This window comes from Balaenoptera acutorostrata, chromosome 4 (genome assembly GCF_949987535.1).
Source record: "Balaenoptera acutorostrata chromosome 4, mBalAcu1.1, whole genome shotgun sequence".
Classification (NCBI taxonomy): Eukaryota; Metazoa; Chordata; class Mammalia; order Artiodactyla; family Balaenopteridae; genus Balaenoptera; species Balaenoptera acutorostrata.
This window is the reverse complement of record NC_080067.1, coordinates 71,412,672-71,436,599: the sequence shown is the minus strand read 5'-3', so window position 1 is coordinate 71,436,599 and position 23,928 is coordinate 71,412,672. Positions and strand designations below refer to the sequence as shown.

Here is a 23,928-nt window from a genome sequence, read left to right as displayed (position 1 = left end):
AGGCAGGTCCGTTCCGTCTACTGCAGAGAGAGAGAAACATCTGGAAAGGAAGAGCATGGTAGCCCTCGACTGCAAAGGTTTTATACTGAGCGACACTCCACCAGTAATGTCGGAGTGAAACATGGCAGAAAGATTCATGAGGCAGAGCTGTGCAACTCCAGAGGCAACCCAAGGCACACATCAGATGGGAATTTTAAATAATCCCTTTAAACACACGAGGACTCAGATGCCAGCACACACAGTGATGGCCCCAGCCAGACAGCAAAGGCATATTGGCACCACTGTAATTTGTCCATTCACCAATATGCTTCCGGAAAAACACCCATATGCTTTCTTTTAGCTTCCATATGCTTTTTTAGCAAGGAAACTAAAATATTTCATTAGTTTTGAGTAATTAATAATTACTTATTTCACAATAGTCTCCCTCATTAAAAAATGAAAATAACTGATTAAGCTGCAGGATCCTGGCTTTCAACTCAAGCTTTTTCATTTAACTTAATTTTATTTTTTGAATTCTTCCCCTCTAGGAATTGAGTAATAGAGTAAAACAGCAAGTGTAGAAATACTGGCACTATGGGAAATGAAGAGTTATCACCCACACAGCGCAGCATTCCTCCTGACTGAGACATCATGGTTTAATGAAAAGAACACAGACTTTGGGAGCCCAAAGCCTTGGGATCCAATCCCAGTTTGACCCCTGGTGAATAGTACTTCTGAGGAAATGAAGGGCGTTGAAAAGATAAAGCCTGCTGGATTCCTGCAACCCGGCCTTCCACTACTCCCAGGGAGCGACTTCACAGGGCTCCCTCCTGCCTCTCAAGGCTTGGGGAAGGCATGTCACGGAATGCTGGCTCAGACCCAGTCAGTGTCAGCAGGCCTGTGGCCAACAGTCTCAGAATTGTCTCCAGCGGAAAACAATGCTTCGCAAACTCAAATGAGCCTGGGAACTACATGGGGATCTTATTAAAATGCAGATTCTGATTAGGAGGTCTGGAGTGGGGCCTGAGGTCTGCATTTCTAACAAGCTCCCAGGTGCTGCTGATGTCCCTGGTCTTCAGACCAAACTCTGAGCAGCAACTTGACCTGAAAAGTATCAAGATGAAGTTAGGAAGTAGAATCTGTAAGAGCAGGACACGCGTGCCTGTCTCATTGGGATAGGATGAGGATTGTTAATCATATGGACAATGATACTTCTGTGTGTTGTACAGCACAATGGTATTTCACTTACCCTTACAACAGTCCTGCCAATAAGGTGTGATTTCCATTTTACAGACAACAAAACTGAGACCCAAAGAAATCAAGTAATGCATCCAAAGTCATGCAGCTAATAATGCTAGGCTCCCAATCCAGTGTCAAGTACAAGCATGAGCCGATGGAAGACAGAAAATTTAAGTAGCTATTACTGTAGGGTGCCGGTACGAAGCCTGCTTCTTGTTCTGCCGCCCCTTCTCGGGGCCTCCGTCTTCCCATCCGAAGCTGTGGCCCCTGAAAATCTCCAAGGCCTCTTCCACGTCTAACACCGGCCTTCGTTCCCAGGACTCCCACATAGACTCACAGTGGGTCACCAGGCACTGAGATTAGATTCACACATGTGGCAGTCATTACATCTTGGCACGATCCAAATTCTAGCTGCTCACATCTGCATTTGTGCTGATCTGTGCACGGCCAGAAGTCTATCTCTGGTAAAATATCTCACGCTCAATATAACAGGGAGAAAACAACCAACGGATTCCCCAAAGCATCGAAATTCCAATTCAGTTGATAACTTGCAGTATGGTCAGGGCTCTATGACCCTAATCACTCTGTCTCCTCCTGCACTCACAAAAATGGAGAGTCTGAGACCACTAACCTGATAGAAGTTTGAAAGAAGAGGAAAAACATGAGTTATTTATAATGCAGTTTATACAATTGCCCAGCTCTTCTTATTCTGCCTTAAGGTACCAGAAGGGCATTTAATTAATGAATTATCATATAAACGATTCAGGATATGTGATCTTGTCCCTCTCTGAACTCCCAGAGCACACATTCACTGTACTCCTCGGGGGCCCACTGGCCATTTTCTACCGGGAATTTCTATCATTTATAGAATTGTTCCATTGTCCCTATTCACATTCAGTGTTATCTCTGGAGGTATTCACATATTTTCAAGCAGATCTGGATTTGAATCCAAACTTTGCTATTCATTTGCTGTATGACGTTAAGCAAATTACTCAATCTCTCTGAGCTCAGTTTCCACATATGAAAAGTGGGAAAAAATAATTTTCTGTTTTATGAGATTAAATGAAATGATGTATTAAAATGGATAGCACTTAACAGATTCTGGGTTAAAAGTACATTTGAGTGAGTGAGTGAGTGAGTGAGTGAGTGAATGAATGAATAAAGCAAGCAGAATAAGAGTTTCAATATTAAAACATCACTCAACAGTTTGAAACATAAATGTCCAGAGTCACACTCATAAATGAGTCTGACACTCAGAGCAAAACAATAGGTGAATTGTGGGAGAAATCCAACAGCAAAGGAAATGTGTTACCCAAATGTCATCTCAAACTTCGCACATTGAAAAAAATCTTTCACTTAACCTAGAACCTATGTACGGCCTTCAGAAGGTTTACAAACCTCATGAAATTGCAGACAACATTCTATGCAGATGTGCATTCTCTATTTCATAGATTCATCTGAGTTTCCAAATATTCCATAATCCTCTCCCCACCACTACACACACACACACACACACACACAGACGAACTAATAACTACTGCCTTAGGCAAGTCCCTTGACAGAAAGGGATCTGCCAACTGAGAGAGAAAAAGTTCACTTAATAAAACAAGGCTGAAAGATACAAGCATGCGGTTTAGAAAGTACAGACGGTGGAAGTTTTTACGATAAGCGCTCCCATACAGAGAAAAGGGCTCTGAATCTAAGACTCAGCTTGGCTGCAAACTTGGTACAGGACCTTAGGCAAATCAGAGACTCAGGAAAATCAGGCTTTGGGGAACCTTTGACATCCAATCTGTTTCACCCTCCTCCTCCTCCTCCTCCTCCTCCTCCTCCTCCTCCTCCTCGCATCTCATAGATGGAAAAACTGAGGTTCAGAGGAAGGTAATGCCTTCACCAAAATCACAGCAAATAAAGTAGAGCCAGGATTTGAACCTCAGACCCAGTAAAATGATTTCCACTCAGTGTGTCATTATTATGAAGTACAAGGTAAGTGTTTAGACCCAGTGGCCTCTAAGTTATCTTCCAACTGATAGATAATTACTACTCTATTCTCTGGACCTGGAAATCTCAAGAAAACATTAGTTTGGTTTTGGCAAAGATCATTCTAGCTGCTTCTCAGCCCCAGCCCAGTCCCACAAGAACAAGGCAGAGAGAAGATCTGAAAGAATGAGAGATGCTGCTATTAATCTTGTGTAGCACAGAGACCGGGAACTGCAGGCCTTGAACTAGATTTCACTGTGTTGGCTATTACTCACCTGTCCTCCTGCGTATTAATCCTGCATCTGTCTTCTCTTTATTAATGTTCCCAACTATGCACAGTACACAGCCAGCTAGGAACTCATCCTTAGCTTCCTATAATTCATTGGATCAGAAAAGGACAGGAGGAAACAGTGTGATGTCAGGGTCAAGTAATCTCTTACAGGAAGAACTGCAAGGGAATCCTAATAAACACAGAGAGCAGAGGCCAGCCAGAATCCTCTATTCCATGCTTCACGGAATGAACGAAGAAGTCTGGCATCCACTTATGTTTCAAGGGCATCTCACATCCCTGCATTAACAATAGGATTGGTTTTGCCTGAAAGATAATGTCCCTTTAAATGGTGGGAAGAGAAAGGATACTTCAAATACAGAGATCCCTCTCCTAAAACAGAGGTACAACTATGGAGTCAGAAGAAAGAATTCTAGCCTAGGATCTGCCACTAAAAGCTTAGACAAATCATATTCCCTCCCTGACCCCAAAATCTCCATCTCTGAGATTTGGCTAGATGGGTCCTTAAAGTTCCCTCTGCCTTTGACATTCTGACCTCTCCTTACAGGTCACTGACTCAACCCTGGAAAAGTCAAACAACAGAAGAGGATCCTCTCTATATTGCTAGTGAAGTTTACCAGAGCCTCAAAACTGAGACCCGGATTATCAAGCAGAGAAACATGAAGGAAGATGGATTTTTATTTTTTCCTTTCTAACCAGAAACTGAACGTTGCTGGGGGTAGGGAACAAGCAATGCATAAATGCCCAATCACAGTGTATATATAATTCAAATCACTAACTGCCCTTCAGGTATGTACAAGAATCAAAAGCTAAAAAGAACAACTATTTTCACACACTGAACTCTCCTATGACTTTGGAAAAGTGGCAGCAGGAGGAAGAAAGAATTGACCAAGAAATAAAATCATAGATATTAGGACATTTGACTAGAAATAATGCCATAAGCACATGGTCCAACTCTACCTGTTGTTAGATACTGAAATGGACCCCAAAGAGGGAAAATGGCTTGCCCAAGGTGACACAGCCAGAGCTGGGAGTAGAATTAGATTCTCATGACTCCTGGTTCATAGAACATAACCCATAACACATTACTTCACTCCTGCAAGCGATGAGATTCTATCCAGGTAACTAAGAAAATAATTTCAAATATTTTGAAATAACAATAACTCATAACTCAATAATAACTCTACCTCAAATAACAATAACTGATTTATTGGATTTAAGGTAGACTAGGGCTGTTTCTATCAAATTATAATAAACAATTCACTGTAGCAATATAGACAAGTCCATGAGAATTAATTGTGCATTATTCATCTTTGCTAATGAATCACTCTGTGGAAAACAGGGATAATCAACAGTCTACCAAAGGCCAGAAGCCTGTTCTTGCTCAAGTACAGATCTTCCCTGTTAAAGAACATCAGGTATCAGCTCTAAATAGTAAACAGGGTATACAGTTTCAGATTCCATGGAGTACAGCTTTAAATAGATTCGGTTTGGAAATGGGACATGGAACACACCACAGTCAGTGGATCAATGTTGAAAGCTGAGGAAAACAATGATTACACTAATTAAGTGGGTACCTGTTGACACATCTACTGTCAAGTCTAATTATTTATTTAAACTGTTATTCTTTCTTCATTACTGCCACTGACACCAATTATTACCACAAGATTATTTTAAATTTCTTATAGCATGCCCCCAGAATATTTACTTCTCTACCTTCCAAAGGCTATTTGAGTTTTTATCCTTCCTTCCCCACCAAATCCACTTCTAAAATAAAAAAAAAAAATAGATGAATAGATGAGTGAATAGATGGATGGATGGAGTGATAGAGATATAGGCAGATAGAGAGATAGATGAAATTCCTCTTTCTCAAGAGCAATTTTTCATAACCTTTCCAGCCTTGCTTAAACTCTTCTTGGTAACTTCAAGATGGGTTTCAGTGCAGAAATGGGGGCATAGTTAACTACTTTTGAAATTTTATTTTATTAATATTTAACAACTGGCATTTGGAGGAAAGTTAATATAATAACTGCAGTTTCTAAGTGAACAAATAGATCTCTGCCCAACTGAGCCACCAAAAATTATGATATCACATGTCTACAGTACATTCTTCTCTGATGTGTTTATCCTTGAAAATACATGAAGTACATAGGAAAGGATTTTTTTGCAGAGGTGTTTTATGGACTAGAGAGGGACAAAAAGATGGGCAGTAGTCACTCCTGTATTTTTGGCTACCATCTTTTTTTTTAGTAACCCTCTCTTTTGTAGAAACGAGCATAAAGTCTAAACAACACAAGTGGCTTCTAGGTCTGATCTGCTCATAGAAGAGTTTCACAGTCGATACGTCCCCCCTCACCGGCCTTCTTTGCACATGACCTCTTCTTATTCCATGTGTATGATGAATATCAGCTTTGAAAACCGTATTAATGTAACACCAAAATTTCCACTCATTTCTAAATTGCTAGCTCCTGCAAATATGGGTCAGTACCAACAAACCTCAATTCTTTCAAAGGTCTGTGTAATTAAAATTATGTTTAAACTACTATATATAAAATTGATAATTAATAAGGACCTACTGCATAGGAATTCCCTACTGCAGCGAACTTTACTCAGTACTCTGTAATGGCCTATATGGTAAAAGAATCTAAAAAAGAGTGGATATATGTATATATATAACTAATTCACTTTGCTGTACACCTGAAACTAACACAACATTGTAAATCAACTGTACTCCAATAACATTTTTTTTAAAAATTATGTTTAAGATCATGGAAAGAGGGACTTCCCTGGTGGTCCAGTGGCTAAGACTCCACACTCCCAATGCAGGGGGCCTAGGTTCGAGCCCTGGTCAGGGAACTAGATCCCACATGCATGCCACAACTAAGAAGCCCACATGCGGCAACTAAGAGATCCCACGTACTGCAACTAAGACCTGGCACAGACTAAATAAATAAATAAATATTTAAAAAAAAAAAAAAAAGATCATGGAAAGAACATACCAAAGGGATAATCAAAATATTCATCAGAACAAATGTTTACAGTATTTGAAATGCTGATATCAAATCTTCCACAAAGTTGCTATTCTATAGGGCCTGCAGTTAGGATCATCATAGTGACTACTTCACCTCTTTTTGGCTAAGACTTCTAGAAGATTATAGAGAGCATAGCGGAGCTAGCTGGGAAGTACAGATATCAGCTGGTTATCTGCAGAGGAAAACTCACATTTTGCAAATTTTAAAACTTTTTATGCTTCCTTAAACACATAAAACAAATTTTATGCTTCCTTATTTTTTTTTTAAACTGGTCTCCGTTTTCTTTTTCTTTTTTTTAACATATTTATTGGAGTATAATTGCTTTACAATGGTGTGTTAGTTTCTGCTTTATAACAAAGTGAACCAGCTATACATATACCTATATCCCCATATCTCCTCCCTCTTGCGTCTCCCTCCCACCCACCCTATCCCACCCCTCTAGGTGGTCACAAAGCACCGAGCTGATCTCCCTGTGCTATGCGGCTGCTTCCCACTAGCTATCTATTTTACATTTGGTACTGTATATGTGTCATGCCACTCTCTCACTTCGTCCCAGCTAACCCTTCCCCCTCCCCGTGTCAAGTCCATTCTCTACATCTGTATCTTTATTCCTGTCCTGCACCTAGGTTTTTCAGAACCTTTTTTTTTTTTCTGATTCCATATATATGTGTTAGCATACGGTATTTGTTTTTCTCTTTCTGACTTACTTTACTCTGTATGACAGACTCTAGGTCCATCCACCTCACTAGAAATAACTCAGTTTCGTTTCTTTTTATGGCTGAGTAATATTCCATTGTATATATGTGCCACATCTTCTTTATCCATTCATCTGTCAATGGACACTTAGGTTGCTTCCATGCCCTGGGTATTGTAAATAGAGCTGCAATGAACAATGTGGTACATGACTCTTCTTGAATTATGGTTTTCTCAGGGTATATGCCCAGTGGTGGGATTGCTGGGTTGTACGGTAGTTCTACTTTTAGTTTTTTAAGGAACCTCCATACTGTTCTCCATAGTGGCTGTATCAATCTACATTCCCACCAACAGTGCAAGAGGGTTCCCTTTTCTTCACACCCTCTCCAGCATTTATTGTTTGTAGATTTTTTAATGATGGCCATTCTGACTGGTGTGAGGTGATACCTCATTGTAGTTTTGATTTCTCTAATAATTAGTGATGTTGAGCATCCTTTCATGTGTTTGTTGGCAATCTGTATATCTTCTTTGGAGAAATGTCTATTTAGGTCTTCTGCCCATTTTTGGATTGGGTTATTTGTTTTTTTGATATTGAGCTGCATGAGCTGCTTGTAAATTTTGGGGATTAATCCTTTATCAGTTGTTTCATTTGCAAATATTTTCTCCCAATCTGAGAGTTGTCTTTTTGCTTGTTTATGGTTTCCTTTGCTGTGCAAAAGCTTTTAAGTTTCATCAGGTCCCATTTGTTTATTTTTGTTTTTATTTCCACTTCTCTAGGAGGTGGGTCAAAAAGGATCTTGCTGTGATGTATGTAATAGAGTGTTCTGCCTATGTTTTCCTCTAAGAGTTTGATAGTGTCTGGCCTTACATTTAGGTCTTTAATCCATTTGGAGTATATTTTTGTGTATGGTGTTAGGGAGTGTTCTAATTTCATTCTTTTACATGTAGCTGTCCAGTTTTCCCAGCACCACTTATTGAAGAGGCTGTCTTTTCTCCATTGTATATTCTTGCCTCCTTTATCAAAAATAAGGTGACCATATGTGCGTGGGTTTATCTCTGGGCTTTCTACCCTGTTCCATTGATCTATATTTGTTTTTGTGCCAGTACCATACTGTCTTGATTATTGTAGCTTTGTAGTATAGTCTGAAGTCAGGGAGCCTGATTCCTCCAGCTCCGTTTTTCTTTCTCAAGATTGCCTTGGCTATTCCAGGTCTTTTGTTAAACTGGTCACTGTTTTCTTGACAAACTCAAGAAGAATGAATTCTTCTGCCAAAGTCCCAACTGCTTCACACTGGTTCCCCAGGAGAGTGGAATGCAGACACTATAGGCCCTGGGTTTCAAAACACTCTAACTCATGTCCTGTATTCTTAAGATTTTTTTTGTTGTAGGCTTAGATTATGTCCTTTTGAGATGTGTTTTGGGCAGTTAAGAGGCAGTGACAGACCCAACGAGTAAAGTTCGGCCCCTTCAGAGCCAGGTAACACTGGCAGCATAGTGTAGTGAAAAATGCACTCAATTGACAGCCAGGAAACTGGAGAGAAAGCTCTCCTGCTATATACTCACTGGGGATACAAGAAGGTACTAGATAAGAACATCCTAGGTAGAGAACAAACATATGGATACCAAGGGGAAGCGGGGGGTGGGGAGGGGAAGACCACGATACTATTATACATAGTATCAATAGTGTATATATGTCAATCCCAATCCCAATTGGAAGATTGGGATTGACATATATACACTATTGACACTATGTATAAAATAGATAACTAATGAGAACCTACTGTATAGCACAGGGAACTCTACCCAATGCTCTGCGGTGACCTAAATGGGAAGGAAATCCAAACGAGAGAGGATATATGTATATGTATAGCTGATTCACCTTGCTGCACAGCTGAAACTAACACAACATTGTAAAGCAACTATACTCCAATAATAAGTAATTAATTTAAAAAAAAAAAAGGCCACCCTAGGACATGGCATACTATGGACACTTAAATACTTCCATGTTGCCCAGACTTTTGTGCTTTTGATATGAACCTTAAAAAGCTAGGAATTGAAAGAGAAATCAAATCAAGAAGACATAAAAGGGGCAAAGTTCACTGTCTTGGTCATTTTTCAGGTTTTGATGCTCATGAAATACCTTACTATTTCTTCTGTTGGGAGTGAAATCTACATTAAACATTACTGGCTAAGATGCCTATCAGCATTTCATAAACATGATGATGCCAAGCCTCTCTTACCTTGGACAGGTAGCTCTTGGAATGATCAGTGGACACAAGGTTCAGCAAACTGCAATGCTAGTGTCTGTAAATGAAACAGGTAAAGGTTACTCTTAGGTTCCAAGCTCTATTTATTCATTAACAATCATAAACTCTTCTATCTATACAGCAGTTTCTTGTTTGCAAAACACTTTCACATTCATTATCTCATTTCACCCCATGACAACCTGGTGAAGAAGCAGGAAGAGATTATTCTACCCACTTCTTAGGTGAGGAAACAGAAGCTCACAGAGTGATAAGGAGGATGAGAAGGGAACTAACATCTCTCTCTTGATTAACTTCACAAATGTCACGGGAAATGGGTATTATTGTCTTGATTTTACAGACGTGAAAACTGAAGTTCAGAAAAAGTAGGTAACTTGTCCAAGACTACATAGTATAGTACATGGCAGAGTGAGAGTTTGGACCCTCTGAGCTCTGCCTGTTCGTCCAGTGGTCTTTCCTTTATACCTAGGATATTAGGTGGGAAAACAGAAGGACAGACAACTCACTGACTAGATCCACTAGACTTAGTGGAAGAGGGAATAATGAAATAAAACCAGCTATTTGATTGATGTGAAGAAGTAGCAAAAACACATGGGATTTAGAGCCAGTCAGACCTGTCTTCCTCTTACCAATGGTCTTAGGCAAGTTACTTAAGCCCCAAATGTCAATTTCCTTACACATAAATGTGGCATATAATACCTACTTCATAGCCAAAGATGAGTTAAACTTTTTTTGGAAGATTTTCCTCCATTATTTCATATCTATAGGCATGGACAGTGGTGGTATACAAAATGGTAACATTTCTTCCTATGAGCCCACACTTATATGATCAAAGAATGATACTCTAAGCACGGAAGGCTAGAGGATATCTCTGGGTTGGGTATTTCCTTGATTTGTGACCCTAGTTTTAAAATACCACAAAATTTATCTATATCAATCTTAACATGGCCTCACCTAACAGCAGCACAAAGAACTTTTGTTCCAAACGACAAAACCTCGAAAGTTAAGAATCATGTATCCCCTCAACCCCCAAAAACAAAAAAAAAACTGCTTTAGGTGAATGGCCTGCAGGTTTATCACAGATCATTCTAAAGTTTGTGCCTGTATCGTGCTTTAGGTTCAGAGACATGGAGCTTCCAACAGGAGTGCAAGAACAAGGGGATTTGTTTTAACATAAGCATAGATTTATTGAGAAGTAAAGACCTCTGAGAAGTTTTATGAATATATCCCTTTTTCATACAGGGCTCAAATCAGATTATATGAATAGAGCATGGTTGATAGGATATTCTGCAAGAAACTCTTATCATATGCCACCAATATCAAAACATTAATCATCTTTAACATTATACTTTATAGTTTGAAAAGTATTTCATGACCATGTTTTCTCAAATCATCCTCGACATAACCCCAATGAAACCTTACTACCCCAATTCCACCAATCAGGAAACCAAACTTCAAAAATCACGTGGTTAACATGGAACACATAAAAGTTTAACCTTGTATCTTGATCCCCAAACAAGTAAGGACTCTTCTACTACACGATGCAGCCTCCCATTTGGGGGCGCTCTATTTGGAGGGAAAGGTAAAATGAGTATATACCCAATTAAAGTCCATTGTCAAGGCACCAAAGCACATTTAGTATTGAGTCCTGATTCACTGGCAAGTGAAAGGAGAGAGACTTCACATCTGTGGTCTAACCAGAAGATGACACATTACTAAGCTGAGGCAAAAGAGTGTTCGATGCAGGGTTACCATGAACACTTTCTCAGCTCTCCCCAGTGAAGTTTCAGAGATGCGACATCCTTGGGCAAGCTATCGAAACACAAGCCACAGAAACAACAGAAGGCTGTACCACTGAATTTTCGTAAAGGGGTCTACATCACTAAGTTTCATCTCACACCGTAGAAAAGCTGAAACCTTCTAGCTAAGAAGTTCGCCATCCTCTTCTCACACGGTTTAAGTGGCACGTGTCCTCAGTAACTTGAGTATTTCCCAATGCAGTGGAGTTCTCCACTAGACCCATAAAGACATCTGGGACAAGTGACAAATCCCACTCTAGCATCTTGGTAATAAAGCCAGTTATCCTTGGCTGCCTCTGTAGATTTTATGATTGTTGGCCCAGAACCTGGCAGGTCAGCATCCTCTATCAAATCACCCATCCTCTCCCAAGAAAACTGTTCTCATCTCCAGAAGCAATTTCAGCCAAAAATAAAGAAATCAGTATGATCAACCTCTAACTTACAAAATTTCAACTTATTAATTAGAATCAGTGCAAAAGCAAGACTCACCAAACCTAGCTGGGACTAGTATAAAATAATTCATCATTTCTACTGTATTTGGGGGAAAATTGGAGAGAACAACAGAGCCAAAGGAAAAAACAGAGAGAGAGAGAGAGAGAGAGAGAGAGAGAGAGAGAGAGAGGAAAGAAAAATGATGGGGAATAAGGAAAAAAGAAGAGAGGAACGGGAGGACATGAGAAATGAAGAGAGCAGAGAGACCTGTTTTGACAGGTTCTTCACAAACCATGGTAACCTCTGGGTTGACCACTGCACCCCAGAACATTTTTTTAGGCAACATAACTCTAGATGATGATCCTGACATTATGAACAAAAATTCCAACCAAATGGCATGAGAATCACTAAGGTCAATGTATAGATGCCCCGTAATACTTGATATTTTACAAGTGCTATAGTACAAATGAGCAGTTGACAGAGCCTTGTAAAAACTTCCTCTAAGCCAATAAACAAGTAAGTCTTCAGTCTTGTGGTCCCAGATTTTCTTTCTGAGTAAGGGGGGTTATCTTGAAAAGAACACTGGATTGAGGACCTGGGTTCTGGTTTTAGCACTACAATTCCCAAGTCTTTTAAATCAGAAGTTGTATTAAATATACATTTTTCTACTTCTCTTTCCATGGGTCTTGACCATGGTTGTCCCCAAACCACTGTGAAAAGGCCAAGAATTATTTTGTCTAGACTTTGTGCATTTTGGTAAGTTTTATGGATTGATAAAGGTGGTGGTGAGAGGATTACTTATAAATTAAACAATGTCATAATCTTAAACATGATTATTAGGAAGTCTGACCCCAAAAGCAATTGAAATGTGAGATTAGGCCAAAGGCTTTAGATGACAAACATGGAATGTCCTTCATTCCCATCATCAAATCCCGTATGAAGAACATTTTTAAATGCACGCTCACCTGATACCCTAAGACGTTTATCAAGAATACAACGTACTCCATGGCTTATGAACAATTTGGTTGTCTCATTAAAGTAATGTTTGCCAGTATTTAATTGCTTCCCTCCCTGATTTTAATTTCCTCACCTGTCAGCATCTATCAAAGGCACTGAGATCTTCTGACATCCTGGCTGATTGTGTTGAAATTAATCAGATTTTTAAAAAGTAAATTGCATGGCCTAAAGGTAATGCTCATCTTCTTCATGTGATATTTATAAGGGTTCTATCAATGGAACTTATAATCTAGAAATTAAATCAGAGGCTTTAGGAATCCTAAGCAGAAATATAAGTAGCTCACAAATTTCCAGCACTGGACTTTAGAAGATCAGTCCTTTACAAAATTCAATCAACAAGTGTTTACTGAACATATAGCACTTGTCAGCAGTCACTACTGGGTAAACAGAAGAAAGTAAGACAAAGCTACCTCAGAAAGTTTAAGAAACAAGTGAAAATTATTTAATTAAGCTGAATTGACTTTGACAAAGTAGCCAACAATCTGGTCACTCAAAACATACATCTTGTATTTTCAACTGTGATCAGTTATATATATTGTGTTTTCACATGGATTAATGATTTTATTCTTCACCTCAAGCCAATGAGGTGAAATTGGTATTATTGTTAGTAATAGTAGCAATATTCCTATTTGACAAGTGACAAATGTGAGGCACAGAGTAGAAAAGGGACTCTTTCTTAGATACCCGGTTATGGGCAGAGCTGGTCTGTGATCTAAATAAAATCAGACAATACAGCATGATCACTTTGAAATAAAGAGAGAAAAAATTATTTGTAAATCCTCCATACATAATTATTCAGTGTTAATATCTATCTGTAACAATACTTAAGATACTCACTAAGGAAACCCACAGGCACTAACCTGTTCTATAAGAAGTAAGGGAGATGATGGATGGGGAAAGACTTTGTAATGTGTCCTACCATCATGAGATTATTTTTATGTATTTATGTTATTATTCCTACCTTGGAATACAGAAATACGCATTCATGCAGTAATTAGGTCCTAAACACTGGTTCTAAGGCCCCTAAACTAAACAGAAAAAAGGCAAATATTGCATGTATGCAATTCTGGGCAGCAGGGGTGGGGAAGTCAATGATAACACATAGAACTTAGAAGTTGGCTTTATAACCAAACATAACTAACCCCTAGTATATGGGTCTTATCTTTCCAGTGGACTCTAAGCCCCTACTCAGCCTTTAAGCGTTATCTCCTGCTATGAAGCTTTTCCTGACCCAAAGGGGTTTGGTGAAGCAGTCTTTCCAAAGATGACCATAATGCCTAGTTTCATATCTAGATCACTAAAATTACCACACTGTTTTATAACTTTTCCTTGATTCTATGTCTTGAAGGAGAAACCTTGTCCAATTCAATTTCTTGAAACCAAACCCCAAATCCAGAATCTGGTCCTTAGCAGGTACTCAAGAAAATGTTTACTGAATGACTGCATGAACAAATGATAAAAGTGTTCTATGTAATTCCTATAGCGTTTAGATCAATACACTGTCATATAACAAGTGCTTAGTAAATGTCAGTTGAATTGAAATTAACTGAACAGTTAATTTAAAAAGCATATTGTTCAACTAAATGATTCTAAAAGCTACTAAGTGAGTGGTTCAGTGAAAAGTTAAGCAACCTGCAGTGGCCCAGCCATCATTAACCCAGTAGAGGGGTGAAGAAATGTTCTTCATAGGAAGAATAATAAAGGCTGAACATATGAACAGAAATGTAGGCAGGAGTTGAGAAAATTCATGTAGAGGAAAACAATATTTGTCAAGAAAACCATGCTAAATGATATGAAATTTAAAAATAGAGGGGGAAAATAATCTAGAGATAATGGAAATTTCTTCTAAAATTATAGGTATAAATAAAATCCAAACAAGGAACAATGGAAAAAGAAAGAGGAAGGAGAGATTCTTGAAATAATAAAAACTAAAAACCAGGTCATATGTGGGGAAAAAGAAAATCAAAGACAGAACGGTATATATATATATATATATATATATATATATATATATATATATATATATACATACACACACACACATATATATTTAAATATAAAACTATATATGTATACAATTTAATCATTGTGCTATACACCTGAAACTAACACGATATTGTAAATCAACTCTACTTCAATAAAAAAAATTAAAGATTTTTTTAAAAATTGATCAAGTCAAAAGTAATATCTATTACATGCTATGTTTCTGTAACTGAGCTAAGCCCTTCAGATATTTTAATCCTTAAAAATATTCTTAGAAGTCATTATATTTCCCTCTTGCATCTGAGTAAAGGAATGCTTAGAAAGAGTAAGTAATCTGATCAAGTTCACACACCTAGTAAGTTATGGTACTAGAATTCATATCCCAGCTTTTAGGCCCCCAAACTCATACTGTTCTTAGTATAATAACAAAGAAAAGAAGTCGGTTTGAAAGAGGCATTTAGAGTTGGATGGCAAGATGGAACTCTAGAAAGTGGTATGAAATAGGGAAGGCATAAAGAATATGAGCATCCTGGGACATAAGTAGCAAGAAAAAGACTGAAGGAGGAAAGAAGATGGATGGGGAATCAAAGCTATCTTGAGGTATCTGAGGATGTGTCCTGTATAAGTCATATTATACTTTTGAATAATCTACAATGCTGGAACTATTAGGGTTAAAATGATAGAAAATCCAGTTTTAGAGCGATGCAAAGGAGAACATTAAACATGAAGCTGTCCAGCAGCAGAACCAATTGCCCCCAAAGATTCAGAAGTATTCAAGTAGAGGCTAAGTGGCCATCTGCCAGGAAAGGCATGCATGACATTTGGTGGGAGGGACTCGACATGAGAAGACGGGCCAGTGCAGCTCTGTGTTTCAGAGATTTAGCTGGCCAATATTGAGACATACAATAGCTCAGATCACCAGAAAAAAATCTGAAGAATGCCCTTTGAAAAAGAGATAAAAATAACATCCACTCAACACATCCATGGAGCTCCTATGATGCACCAAGCATAGGACAGACCCAAGCTCCAGAAGTTCTGACAAGACAGCGGAAAACATTGTGAAGAGTTAGAACTATTGCTAGGCAATTTTTGAGCCTAATAAATGTCTGGGAAAAACCATAACTAGAAGTCTAAAAAAGAAAGAAAAAAGACTTAATGGTTTGCAGGTAACTAAGGGCCGGAAACATCAGTTTTGTGGAAAGAAAAGGAAGTTACCAAAGGCCTAGGTTTAGGGAAGAGTTGATTCACAGGGGTGACCAAAGGCCAAATCTGATCACATTTTGGGGTAATGAAAACAGACATGGGGGAAGAATCAGAAGGTTAGAAAACAAAGTTTAGCTCACAAAGTTCACAGGTAAGGGAAAGCAATCAATGTTGGATGAGAAATAGGAAAAAATGACATCTTGCAAAAGAACATCCAACTTATTTGAAAATGAGAGAACAATACATTTGGGAGTCTGCAAACCTACTTTTACGGCTTGCCAGACATACTCATTTTCATACACTGCAACTGCTTTCAACCCCCAACCTCCCTCAAAACTACTCTAAAACAGGAGGAAGGTATTAAAGAGAAAATGCAGTGCCTAGGTCTGGTTCTACTGCCTCTCTCAGCATCCTTCGTTGCAATTTCAAAATCTGACCAATATTTATTGAAGAAGTCATCACATAAAACATTAACATAAGCAAAAGCAAAATTAAGAGTAATTTTTATTGGACAACTTCCCTCCTTCAGGGAAGGGGAGAAGGAAAGAGAGAGAGAGAGGGAGAGAGAGGGAGAGAGAGGGAGAGAGAGGGAGAGAGAGGGAGAGAGAGGGAGAGAGGGAGAGAGAGGGAGAGAGGAAAAGAGGGAGAGAGGGGGAGAGAGAGAGACAAGCTTTAATAGAGAATTGAAGGTTGAGGGTGGCTGGCCGGTGAGATGACTTGTCGTGATATGAAAGATAATGGTTGTGTGTACAATTTCCTTTCCTGTGACTTTTAACTAATCTAGGTGAAGAAGGAAGTCTTTGCTTCAGCCCAAACTCACTGATTCTTTTCTCCCCACAAAGCTGGAATTCTAAACCAGAAAATGAATAAGCAGTCAACTGCTCCCTCACCTTCTCTCCACTTGGCAAAGACAAAGCATGCTCTGTTTAAAGAGGCAGCAGTGGTAACTACTGAAATATTGAAAAGCAGAAGAGAGAGCAGTGGTGAAGTGGTGAGTACAGAGTAGGGAAAATATGCAAAGGGTTTAATATGCAAAAAATATGGAAATCTTCCTAAATATGTTCAATAATTATATACTTTGGCATCACCATATTCACAAAAGAATGTCACGAACATCTACCTTGAAATTTCTGAAACTGAAACAGGAAATCAAAAGAAAAAAAGAAAGAGGAATGCACTAACAACTGAGCTCTTGTCCCTGTTCTACCACTAACCGGTGGGGCTGTCTTGGGTTGGTCTTTTCCAGCTCCCCTCTGTCATAAAATGCAAAGACTGGATTAGATCAGTGACTCTCAGTGTGTGATCCATAAACTCGTAGGTCCTCTAGACCTTTTCAGGGGAGTGTAAGTTCATAATACTAAGACGTTATGAACCTTTTTCACTGCGTGGACATTTACACCAATGGTGCAAAAGCAATAAGTGGGTAAAAATGGCTGGAGTTTTAACATGAATCAAGGAAGTGGCACCAAATGTACTGATAGTCATTGTACTTTTCACCACCAAGCACCCACAGTAAAGGGGGGTGCAGGGGGATTGTTTCACTTAAGACTGTCCTTAATGCATGAAAAATCCTTAATTTTATTAAATCTCAGTCCTGAGGTTTTCACATCTTCTTCGTAAGACTGATACATCTTTTTAATATTCTGTGTGAGATAGTAGGAAGTATTCACAAAGCACTTCTGCTGAATCCCAAACTATAATGGTTGCCTCCAAGAAACACACGTGTGTGACTGTTTATATCGAGAGATGAACTAACAGCTCTTTGCATGAAACACCATTTTTATTTGAAAGAATGAGGGACAAACTGTGGTCATTCTGACTTGGTCATGTCATACATTTTCTCAAAAATAAACCAAAAGAACCTATCATTTCAAGAAAAACAACTAACAGGATTCATTGTCGTTGATAAAACTCAAATGTTAAAGTGAAAATTAGAATTTTTAAAACCTTGCATCTACTATTATGCACTTGACATCTTCCTAATACTTAAAACACTCTTTTTTGATTAAATCAGTGGTGATATTAATGAATGTAATTGTTTTTTTAAATGCTAAAGAATAAAACATGTCAACATTTGGAAGATATGCATAACTCCGTGAACCAAATAACCAGTGAATGATGTTACACAATCATAGGTGAAGATCAATCCAAAGTAAAAATTAGACCAGTGGATTTTAATATAATGGATTATTAAAAAAAAAAAGATTTATTGATATGAGTTCAGACTTCACATTGCAACTAAACTTTAAGAAACTACCACTTGTCAAATTTTGGTGTATTATCAAAAAAGAAAATCCACAATTACCTTTTTTTTTTACTTCCTTTTCCAATCCTTTCTGTAAATCCTTTCTGGATTTTCTTCATAAATTTTAATCAAAATACATGTTGCAAAAAATACAACGCAGAGGTAAGAATCCAGTTGCCACTTTTTTCACTAATTTCTTTGTTTATTTTGGAAAATGTACTTATTCTCATACAAATATTTTTATTAAAATATTGGTTTTGTTTTTGTTTAATTTCTAAGATAATGAATAGCATTAGTTATCACTCACATAAACAAAAACTCATTTTTAAGAGTGTAAATAGGTCCTGAGACCAAACCACTGGACTTGATGGGATTTATGTCTGCTCCCTTCCCACCTCGTACTAATCTTCTTTGGTTCTAAACCTTTAGGGAAGATACAGAGTGGCCTCAGTTCTGCGTTCAGATCCTGCTACCTGTTTACCTTCACGCAGCTGCAATGTTAGTGAGCATTTAGAAACACTGAAACATCTGTATGGCTTCACCATGGAGTAGTCCTTTGGTTAGTCAACAGACATTCACTGGGTGCCTTCCGTGGGGGCAGCCACTGGTTAATATGGCAGGTGGACCAGAATCCAGATTCCATTACTACTTAAGGGATGCTCTTGGTCAAGATACAAAACCTCTCTAAACCTGTTTCTTTAATGTAAAAATGAGCATGACATTAGGACCCACTCAAGATTACTGTGTCGCTCCAGTGAAATGATCCACTGAAAAGCTTAGTATACACAGCGCCTGGCCTATAGTAAAAACTCAGTAAATCTTACCAACTGTTATTATAACTAGGATGTCTCTTACCAAAACAGACTGCTTGCCATGAACATGAAAGAAATAAAAACTGTTTAACATGTATATTATCAGGGGCTTAAAACTCAACCCCAGTTACCAAAGCATTCAGCTCCATGGAAACATAGGAGCAAAATTATCTAGGAGCACTTGTTTCTCACTTCAAGAACAAGAATCTGGGGAGTTCCTTGGTGGCCTAGTGGTTAGGATTCCAGGCTTTCACTGCCATGGCCCGGATTCAATCCTTGGTCGGGAAACTGAGATCCTGAAAGCCGCAGCGAGGCCAGTAAATAAATATATAGATAGATAGATATAAATAAATAAATAAATAAAATGTCATTCTGTTTTAAAAAAAAAAAAAAAAGAACAAGAATCTGTCTGTGACCAGGAATGAAATCAGGGTTGTAATAATGACCCAGCCACTGCATAATTGCCTAAACTTTCTGTGGTCAAACGAGCAAGCAGTTCATACTCAGCATCATTCTCAGCACTGTGGTGACAGGACAAAGGACACGAGGGGAGTGAGGATTCAAACCAAGTTCCTGACTAGACAAAACTTTGACTTTTCCTTTGTTTGAGCAAAAAGTCATGTTCATTTTATCTCTTTACTCCATTTCATTTGAAACCCAAAAGGAATGAGGTTGGGGAAAAATAAGGATGTTTGTCAATCTGAGGTCAGACCAAAAGTGAAAAGAGATGCCCTAATATTGCTAAGAATGGATTATAAGTAGGAGAGAGGAGGTCCTTGATAAGTTTCTTTCTTTTTTTCGTTCTTTTTGACCGCATGGCACGGCATGCAGGATCTTAGTTCCCGGACCAGGGATCGAACCCATGCCCCCTGCGGTGGAAGCGCATGGAGTCTTAACCACTGGACCACCAGGGAAGTCCTGATAAGTTTCTTTAAATAAAAAATATAATCTGGAGGAACAGACAAATGCACACTTACCTCCAAATTTTTATAAATATATAAGGTACTAATCATTAAACTAGTTATACTGATGAGGCCCAAATTTCACTTTTAAACGGAAAAAAAAAGATGTCTTTATTTCACTTTATTTCATCAACTCTAAGTATAACCACTTCTAGTGTCAATATCTTACTAGCCTGATAAGACTTCAACTGCTGATTTAATAGAATGATGTAAGTTATGCTTCCAGAATAATGTATAGAAACGATCAAGCCCCCTTAACAGCACTTGGATCTTCAATCAGGAAATTCAATTTTAGCTGCAAAACTATGTTTTGGCAAAAGTGCAATTGAACTCAGTGTACTTGTCACATTTCTAAATATACTCCAGTCACCATGACAACAAGGGAGACTGATGGATCGCTTAAAAGAGTACGGTATATTTAATTGTCAGCATTTTAAACTGCCTCAGAAAAATGCTGTGTGATAGGTCTACTCACCATGGTTACTGCCGGCTGAGTCCATAATAATAAAAGGTTCACATACACACGTCGACAACGTGCGCACAAAGAACATAAAACTCGGAAGGCCCTGTATTTCCAACCAGGCCAATCGCCAAACTTAAGGCTTTAGAAAGACATGTTCTCATTAAGGTGCCACTCAAGAACCTCTCTCCCAGATTTTCAGGACCTGCATCTGTACCCAAGGCCACTAGAGCAAATCCTAAATCAGATTCCAATGCCTGCTCCACCTCTTAGACTAAAGATAAAGACCAACTTAAGGTTAATTTCTCCTGGAACATATCTGGAATAGGGAAGAAAGAGACTCTTCCTTCCTTGCATGTAGATTTGTTTCCAAATGACAATCTTCTGGGACCCATTCATTCCCTAAGTAACCATTTCCCAAGTGCCTCTCCTATGTAAGGCAATCTTCCACAGGCTGGGGATATAGTGGCAACAGACAAGGTCCCCAACCTTTAGAGAGCTGACATCCTAAAACAAGAGGAAGATAAAGATATCAATAAATAATCCTTCAAGAGAATGAGATAATCCAATTACCTAATCCATTAGAGTATACTATAAGCAGTGCCTGGTGTATAGTAAGCACTCAGCAAGTATGCAGAAAGGTCACAAGGGGAAGTCATAAAAGTATCAAGACCGTTTCAGACTCTATTGCCATAGTCAAGGTTATGAATGGTGACTTCGAGTGGGTTACTACTCTATCCCAGTGCTTTTCCACGGCGCACGCTCACCTGCTCAACCACCTCTTACGAAAGAGGTAGTGAGAACAATCAAAATCAGGAAATATTCCAGAGGCAGAACAAATACACACTGGCCAAGCAGAGCAAAGGGGGTAGGTGGTAGCAAGTGGCATTGGATGTAGGCCACGCAGCCCGGTAGGGGATGTGCCCCAGGGTTCAGCAGGTCTGGAAGGGGCTTGAGACACTGCCTGTCTAGCGAGCTATGATGCTGCTGCCCGGGGAACCGCAGTTTGAGAACCAGGGCTCTACGAGAGTCTGGAGGCAGGAACACCAGTCGGGCAGGAGGCAATGAGAACGTGTCTTAGGGCAATAATAGGTGGAACAGAGAAAAGGGAAAATATCCCAGAGATGTAGCAAAAAAAGGATAATATCCAAAACCTGAGGCCAAACAATCCATGAGCGCAAATATAAAGGAAGATGGCAGAATTGATTCCAAGCTTTCTTTAATGACTTTGTTCACTCAATGGATAGTTTCCATCTTTCTAGTACAAAGCCCTTTCACAACTAATGTTTCCTGTGGCCACGGTCTATCCCTATAGGGCAGCATCAAGGAAAATGATTGTGGTGACATAATAACAATAACAATAGCAAACACAATACCAGTCATTTATTGAGAGCTTATTCTGTGCCAGGCACCTTACTCCACGTGCTACCTCCAGTACTGACACAATCCTATCCCTGTTTCACAGGAGATGAAACTGAAACTCAGCATGTAGCTCGCCCAGAATCACACCTGCTTACACTGGACTCAAACACGGGAACGGACCCTATAATCCATGACCTTCACCTCAATCCTGCCTGCGAAGTTAAATCTATAGGAGAATTAGATGCCCATGGAGGGCATTCATCCTCAAAGTCAGGCTTCTCTTCTAATCTGACTAAGCTTTAAGACTGCAAGTGGCAAAGCTTGATCCACGGGCTCTATCTAGTAGCATAGGAGTGAAGCAACCAAGGTCAGCTGGCCTGTCTGGAGCAAGGCTGTGACTCATTTCATACCCTCACAAAACAAACATGGCTTGAGTGTTTCTGTGCTCACACTCACATTTCTATATACCTACTCCATGTGCTTTTCCTTGGCCCCAGGCTTACCCTCTCAACTTGATTCTGCTTTATAGCTTTTTCTGCCCGGAGAGTAACAAGCTCTCTATACATTGATGTATTTGGAGTAAGGATGTGAGAAAGAGGCCCTCGTTTGTGAAGATGCATGGTGAACGGTAGTGGATATTGACAAGGCATCAGCAGGTAAGAAAGATGAGCTTAGACATTTGCCAGCCCAGGAAGTGGGCAAGAAATGAACCACAAGACCTTCCTTCTAGTCACCCACACTGTGCTTTCCCAGGATGATTCACAGGTATGGCTCCACGGACCTGACAAAGGGGACTGTCTTCAGGAAGATGAAAGCATGTTTTTAGGCCTGCTCTCTCTCTTTTTTTATTTGTTCTTTCTTGAGTAGTAACTATTAATTGTGCTAGGCGGGCAGTACAGAGATGAGTCTACCGGGAAACCAGCACAAATCCATCAAGTGCTTTTAGTCTGAGCTTTTTAGAAGCAATTGTTTACTACATTTTCCCTGCTCTTTTTCTCACAGCTAGAATTAAAGTGGATTTTACCACACGATCACCGCAGTGCCCTCCTCCCCCACCTCCAAATGAAGACAGAAGATGGCTAGTGGTCTATCACCAGCAAAATCACAAGACCTGTGTGAGAAAACCAATTCATTTAGTGTTTGTAAAGCCTAAGGATTGGTCCCTAAAATAAGTACTGCACTTTTATTAACATACGAGAACCCTGTGATGGAGATATTGTCCCATTTGAACCAATGAAGAAATTTATGCTCAGAGATAATATGTTACTTGTCTAGAGTCGGAAAACTAGAAAATAGCAGAGCTAGAAAGTAAACACAGGTCTTCTGACTCCAAAGCCAATACTTTTTCCACTCATTACAGCCGCCATGTACACACTTCCAAGAGAATGAACGACTTTCCATTCTGTTCAGCAGAAGAATCAAAGCTTCAAATAGTCTTAGAAATAGGCTGTATATTGGCTTCCCTGGTGGCGCAGTGGTTGAGAATCTGCCTGCCAATGCAGGGGACACAGGTTCGAGCCTTGGTCTGGGAAGATCCCACATGCCGCGGAGCAACTGGGCCCGTGAGCCACAACTACTGAGCCTGCGCGTCTGGAGCCTGTGCTCCGCAACAAGAGAGGCCGCGATAGTGAGAGGCCCGCACACCGCGATGAAGAGTGGCCCCCGCTTGCCACAACTAGAGAAAGCCCTCGCACAGAAACAAAGACCCAACACAGCCATAAATAAATAAATTTTTAAAAAAAGAGAAGAAATAGGCTGTACATAACCAAAAAAATCTCTTTTGAGAGGCCTTTATTAGGAATAGTGAGCTACAAAGCCATTGTAGATTCTATAAGCCTTGGCTCTAACCGAGGCAACATGTCCTGGACTACATCTGGACATTAGGTAGAGTCTGCACCATTCATAATGTAAAATCAAAAATCATGGAGGCTCCTGAATTTCCCAGCACAGGGCTCAGGCCAAATAACAACATAGCACAAAGCCTGCTCTCTCACCCAGCCCCAGGGCTTATACTGAAGAAGGAACACTCAAGGGAATGAACGTAATGGAAGAGTAAGGGCCTGTAAGTCATGTGTTCACAGAGGCTCTGGCTCAGCATGAAGCAGAATAAAATTTAAAAACCAGATGAAAAGTTAATATAGCCCAAGCTTAAACTCGTTTTTCGTTAGTATTGCTAG

General features: G+C 39.4%; 1 protein-coding gene across 4 annotated transcripts in view; it reads right to left on the bottom strand.

The window, feature by feature from the left end:
* LPP (LIM domain containing preferred translocation partner in lipoma) overlaps positions 1–23,928 on the bottom strand; it is a 711,048-nt gene that overhangs the window by 520,112 nt on the left and 167,008 nt on the right. For all 4 annotated transcript variants that reach the window (XM_057545523.1, XM_057545524.1, XM_007195224.2 and 1 more), the window contains one exon: positions 9,453–9,516. The gene's annotated coding sequence lies outside the window, so the exon portion shown is untranslated. The remainder of the gene's footprint in view (positions 1–9,452; positions 9,517–23,928) is intronic.